Below are 7,148 nucleotides of genomic sequence, written 5' to 3' on the forward strand. Positions count from 1 at the left end.
AAGCCTGTTTTAATCAAGTATTAATTAAATAAATATAGCAGCATTTATTTAAAAAATGAATGATGAATTCATTTTGTGTCAATTTACTGAATTTTAAGGTGGGTGCAATCACACACCCACCCCCCTCGGAAAGTGGAAAATATCCCATGCCTGAGGTACATTGTATTGGATTGCATCGTGACATTATTGTAAATTGGGTGACAACATGGCATGGATGCATGCCACAGTCCAGACTTTGTTCTGCAGAGCATACCCCACCTCTCGCCTAAATTCAGCTGGGATACGCTTAAAAATAGTCTGACTCAACACAAAAAGTCTGTTCAATTGGCAAGTGTTTGTAATACGAAAACAATTTCACCAAATTACATCACTTTTTTTCCCGTCAGTAATGTGACTATAATCTGTATTATCCATCCATTTCCCCATCCACTTTATCCTCACAAGGGTCACGGGGGGGTGCTAGAGCCTATCCCAGCTGTTTCCGGGCAGTAGACAGGGAACACCAGTGCCAGCCAATCGCAGGGCACACAAAGACATCCAACCACCCGTGCTCACACTCACACCTCGGTACAATTTTGAGTGTTCCATTCACCTGCCATGCACGTTTTTTGAATGTGGGAGGAAACCGGAGTACCCTGAGAAAACCCACGCAGGCACAGGGAGAACATGCAGACTCCTAACAGGAAGGCCGCAGCCAGGACTGAACCCACAACCTCTGCGCTGTTGTCATCGTTCTGTTTGTGACCAACAGGTGGCACTGTAGGGCTCGGCCTGCAGCTGCACACCTGTTGGTCGTTGAGTCATTACTGGTGTAAAAAGACTCTCTGCACGACCACTCGGTGTGGGGTCATTGTTTGTTTCTGTTAGGTTTTTTTTTTTTTTTTTTGCTTCAGCCATGGTTTTTGTATGTTACTTTGGATTGTTTTTGTTTTCATGACTTTGTTTGTTTTGGATTTAGTTTCCTCAGTATTTTAATACAATTTGGCTAGTTCACCCTGTTCCTCCTTCCTGCCTGCTTTTTGGGGTCCTCCACCACCACGTTCCATGCATCGTGACAACTGTGAGGTCGACGCGCTAGGCACTCGTCCACCGGGCCATCCGAATCTGTATTACTCAATGTTTAAAAAAAGGTAGTAAAGGAAAACAAATTAGGTAATATGGTTGTACAACTTTGCAACTTTTTATAGCTGGGTTGTGGCTATGTTCAAAATTAACCAATCACATTCAAACCAAGGGCTCCACACTAACTTCTTTTTACTTAGAGTACAGTAACCTCCTAACCTGAAATTTTCAGGGTGCAAGTAGAAATTTGAGAGACGCACTTTGTAAATTTACTTGTGGATAACATTTTTATATTTCCACGGATTTTCACTGTATTACTGATAAATGGGCTCAAGTGTGGAGCAGAAGTTTGTCAGTAACAAAAATGATTCAAGACTTAAACAGGAATGAGAGTGGCTGGTGATGAAAAAAAATCTGGAAATCTGCCGGAGGCCCCCTGTGGGGTCCAGAAGGCAAAGTCCCCGGAAGCTAATGGGTTTTAGAGATTTTAAAGTCTTAAAACCATTAATTTTATCCACAAAATTTTACAATTTTTGTTGAAATACAATTCCCTATTTGCTTACAAAATTGGCACTTTATACTAAACATGCTAAAGATGAAGTGTATTCAATGTACACACTACTTGAAGCTTTCACCAAAAAAAAAAAGAAAAATCCCAAGATTGTTCACTTTTCTTTCAAGTGAAAATTTGACATCTGCTTTGTGCAATTTTGCTTACGCATTCCTGGTGAGCACCAACATGTAACTTCAAATTTGCTGCTCAAAACTAAAAAGGGAAACACATTCCCTGCCACATTTAAGATTTGTTCATTACTTGTATTCATAAAATGTGAAAATGTGATAAAAAGCTGTTGATTCTTACCTTATACAGTGATAGTGACGTCCCAAACTGTTTACTATATATAGGTTATGAATGCATTTTCCGTATAGAATGACATCATCACACACTGTACACAGACCTTTACCAGCGACATCGAGCTTTTTCACGAAATCCGACACAAGCACAGACAATGGTTCCTCTTTACTGGTTCCTACTGGGGACACCGTCAGTTTTCCATCCAACCAGTCCCATCGAAACTTGTTTTTCAGATCCGCATCTATCTGACGCACTTTAGCTTCGTCACGGGTCTCAATAACATTCAGCATTTTGTTTAATACAGACCACATACACGAGTAATTTCAATACACTGCAAAACCATTCTGGATTCGCGGGGAAGGGGTTTAGGAAGGCGAACACGAATTGGTTGTGATTCTGCATTTGCCGATATAGCGACCAATCACAACAAGTAAGACATTGGTTTTAGCCCATATACGAAGTAATGACAAACTAACGCTTCGTGAGAAAAAAGGGATTTAAAATGGGTGCTTGCAAACTTTATTTGTAAACATTACAAGTCCCGAGTCTGCCGAAGACAAGTAAGTCTGGCAGCCCAGAAATAACACCAGACCCCCGCCCCCGCTAAAATGTTCTCAATGGATTTGGAACAATATAAAAAAAGGTCAATTTTGACTGGAAAAAAGCGGAAAGCTGCCTAAAAAAAGAACAAAACCTGCAAATTTACTGTTCACACATGCACAAGTAGATAAAAAAATTATTTGCACTTTCTCAAATTTTACAGCCAAAATTCCACTGTTTAGGGACAGTCTGGAGCCCTGGATTAAGCCCTATTAAATTTCAGATCTTCCAGTAGTCTTTGCCTTTAACAGGGGTGTTTAGAATTAATATATCCACAGACATCCGATACTATATTCAGAGGTGCATGGGATAAGTACTCTCACACTATGCACTAAAGTACTTTGTAGAAGTGCACCAATATTTTGCAGTTCAGTTCTGGGTTTAGGCATATGAACCATTCTATATACTGTATAAACCAATTAAATATACAGTATATTAACAAAAAAAAGTTGAGGGAATACCAAAATACATTAAAACAACATGTACTATAATTATAGAGTACAGTAATCCCTCGCTATTTCGCGGTTCATTTATCGCGGCTTCAGTGCATCGTGGATTTTTTTCAAACATATTCATATATATATATTTTTTAATACATGGAGTACAGTACTGTATATATTGCTCTATGTGACTCGCTGTTGTTTTGCAGCTTCTCGCGGACCGTTTGCAGACTTTTTGCGGACTTAAGAATATATACTGTATATATTAATATTTTTACCCGTATATGTTTATTGGTCGCTACTTTGCGGATTTTCGTTTATCGCGGGTGGTTTTGGTCCCCATTAACCGCGATAAATGAGGGATTAATGGATAGAAAATAGATGGATGACGACTGCATTCTTTATCCCAAACCAGTACTATGCAAACAGAGTTGACATGTGTCAAAGGATTTGTTTCTGTCACAGACTATGTTTGAGCTCCTGAGGGCCCGCCCAACGTCTGTGTGGAATTCTGTTTTCTTGGCATGGGAATGTCACTGAAAAAGTCACGCATACTGTAACACACCGTCTTCCTATAGATACACAAATTTTATTCCCTTCACTACCCCAGCTCATTTACAGCCTGAAGAGATTGTTTGTCAACAAATTACAGTGCAAACAGTAAAAGTGAAATATGAATTGTACCCAGTCTTTTGCAATCTTCCACATACAGGGTGTAACTTTCCAGTTAGAAAAAGTGTCAGCAAAACTTAAGTGGCAGTTTACACTAGAACACACCTAACAAAGTACACTGTTATATTGACAACATGACGAAGCAATTTGACTGTCTTATACACAGTGAGACAAAGAATTGTCATTCTGATGGCACTAGCATGTTCAATGATGCACTTTTTTTCAATAGCTGTACAATTGTACATTGACTCAGAAGGACAAGGACTGGGCAGATGAACGGAACCGTTTTTTCAACCGGTTCGACCAGATGTCTGTCCCCCCCCCCCCCTCCCCCCCCCAACCACCAGCAACCCCTGCAGCTGCACCCACTCTCACTGTGGACTTCCCCTCCCCCCTCCTCTAACGACCAGCTTCCAACAACCCAGTCTGTCTCCTGGTTCCTGCCTGTCCGTCACAACAGAGCAGGTGAGGAACCTACTGAGGAAGATGAATTTGAGGAAGGGAGCAGGTCCGGACAAGATCAGTTCAGGACAAGATCTCTTCAGGACCTGCTCCGACCAGCTGTGTGACATTGTCCAGCACATGTTCAACCTGAGCCTGAAGCTGGGCAGAGTTCCACAGCTGTGGAAAGATTTGTGCCTGGTCCCAGTGCCCAAGACCCCCCACCCGAAGGAGCTCAACAGCTACAGACCAGTGGCGCTTACGTCTCACCTGATGAAGACGCTGGAGAGACTCGTCCTCGCCTACCTGCGACCGCTGGTGAGCTCATCACTGGACCCGCTACAGTTTGCCTACCAGCCCGGCATCGGTGTGGAGGACGTCATCATCTTCCTCCTCCACTCGGCCCTGTTACACCTGGAGAATGCTGGGAGCACTGTGAGGATCATTTTCTTTGACTTCTCCAGTGCCTTCAACACCACCCATCCCAACCTACTGGAGGACAAGCTGCGGCACGCCGGAGTGGACCTACACCTCACATCATGGATTACAGATTACCTCACAAACCGGCCGCAGTATGTGAGGGCATAAAGCTGAGTGTCGGACCGTCTTCTCTGCAGCGCTGGGGCGCCGCAGGGGACTGTCCTGGCTCCATTTCTGTTCACCCTCTACACCTCGGACTTCAGATACATCACTCCAACCTGCCACCTTCAGAAGTTCTCTGCGATTGTAGGCCTCATTACAGAGGGAGACAATCGGGAGTACAAGGGACTGATGAAGGACTTCGTGGACTGGTGCCACCAGAATCTCCTCCAGATCAACCCAAGGAAAACTAAGGAGTTAGTTGTGGATTTCTGCAGGAAACAGTCCTCACCAGCACCGATGAACATCCAAGGTACAGACATAGAGAGGGTGACCTCCTACAAGTACCTGGGTGTTCTTCTCAACAATAAACTTGACTGGTCTACCAACACGTACACCCTGATCAGGAAGGGAAAGCCGCCTCTTCCTACTCAGGAAACTGATGTCTTTTGGGGTTCAGGGGTCACTCCTTAAGACCTTCTACAACTCGGTGGTGGCTTCGGCCATCTATTATGGCATTGTCTGCTGGTCAGGCAGCATCTCGGCCCGGGACAGAAAGAGACTGGAGCGACTGGTCGGGAGGGCCAGTTCTGTCCTGGGCTGCTCCCTGGACACTCTGGAGGAGGTGGGCAACAGGAAGATGCTAGCTAAGCTAAAAGCTATGATGGACAGTCCCTCCCACCCCCTCCAGCCCGCCCTGGCAGCACTGGGTAGCTCCTTCAGCCAGAGACTGTTACACCCGCGCTGCAAGGAGAGATACCGCCGCTCGTTCCTACTGACTGCTGTCAGGCTGCTGAATAAACATGCGTGAAAACCTGTAACCATTGTAAATAGCACAGCCCCAATTTTGCTGCTGTAGTCTGCAAATTTCCCCAGTGTGGGACAAATAAAGGTTATCTTATCTTACAAAGCATTTTGAGAACCATGAAATGTTGCTATTTGTATGAATTGTTTTGAATATATACATACTCTTACAAATGTCAAATCTGATCTAATCACAATAATAATGATAATAATAATAATAATAATAATAATGAGGGGCGGCCCGATAGTCCAGTGGTTAGCACGTCGACTTCACAGTGCAGAGGTACCGGGTTCAATTCCAGCTCCGGCCTCCCAGTGTGGAGTTTGCATGTTCTCTGCGGGCCTGCGTGGGTTTTCTCCGGGTACTCCGGTTTCCTCCCACATTCCAAAGACATGCATGGCAGGCTGATTGAACACTCAAAAAAATTGTCCCTAGGTGTGAGTGTGTGCGCAGATGGTTGTTTGTCTCTGTGTGCCCTGCGATTGGCTGGCAACCGGTTCAGGGTGTCCCCCGCCTACTGCCCAAAGACAGCTGGGATAGGCTCCAGCACCCCCCACAACCCTAGTGAGGATAAAAGCGGTTCGGAAAATTAATGAACGAATGAATAATAATGAGGATTATAAATCCAACCCACTCATTGATGGACGCGCCGTGCCACACAAAGCTACATGAAAATAACAACATCACAGAGAAATGGTCAATTCTGAACTCCATCCTCTAAATACGTGCTATGTATGAGAGCCACACAACCAAGCATTCAGCAGAAATACTGGAAGCGGCTGTGGCAGAGTGGAAAATTATCAAGTTAAATCTGTCATTTCCGTGTATTTTTTAAAGGTTGCCTTGTCTTTAAGACTGGGATGTTTTTCTATTCATTTTTATTGAATAAAAAAATGTTTTCAATGTCTTGGCATTGAGGCGATAAAGGCCATATCTCGGTGAGCAGTGTGGATTTACAAGTGGTTGCGCCGCACAGTGAATGTTGTTTTTTCATCATTGTTCCTTCAGGGTCGCAAACAGTTCCAAAATGTTCACCAACATGTTTCATGGTCTCAAACTTTCTCTTGTCGCAAAGAATTATTGAACATGTTCAAAATGTGACAGGAAAAACTGTTTGCAACCATTAAAACTGTTTGGGAATGAATGGTGACCGCTTTTGCAACTGTTTGCAGAATTGAATGAACGCAGCCAAAAAAACAAACAAAAAACAAAAACACAAAACTACAAAACATGCACCATACAGATCTACACTGGAGGAAATTATGCATAATTCATATTTTTTGTGAAATCCGATCTTTCTACACCCTATGACACTGATTATTGTCAGTACTGTATCTCTTTCACCTGCCCTCGCAGAGCGCATATTGGGCTTTTGATGACATATAGGTTGGATGTGTTTGAATGAGCATTCATACTCCAGACACATCGCATACATGTTGGATTTTTATCCACTTTTGAAATAGGCCCGGGTTGGGTTTAAAAAAAAAGTTCTGTTTAGGTGTAAAGAAATGTAATGAACAGGAAAAGACATGAACCAGAAGAAAACCATCCATAACATGAAACAAAACCAAACACAAATCTTAACAAACGCACAGATCATGGCAATACCCCCTTCTCAAGGGACGGATCCCAGACATCCCAAAGTCAAACCATTGAATAAAAATTGTCAAAGGTAGGGAAGCAGATGGGGCCC

The sequence above is a fragment of the Hippocampus guttulatus genome, chromosome 2 (genome assembly GCF_054856545.1).
Source record: "Hippocampus guttulatus isolate MCC_2025c chromosome 2, RoL_Hgut_1.0, whole genome shotgun sequence".
Classification (NCBI taxonomy): domain Eukaryota; kingdom Metazoa; phylum Chordata; class Actinopteri; order Syngnathiformes; family Syngnathidae; genus Hippocampus; species Hippocampus guttulatus.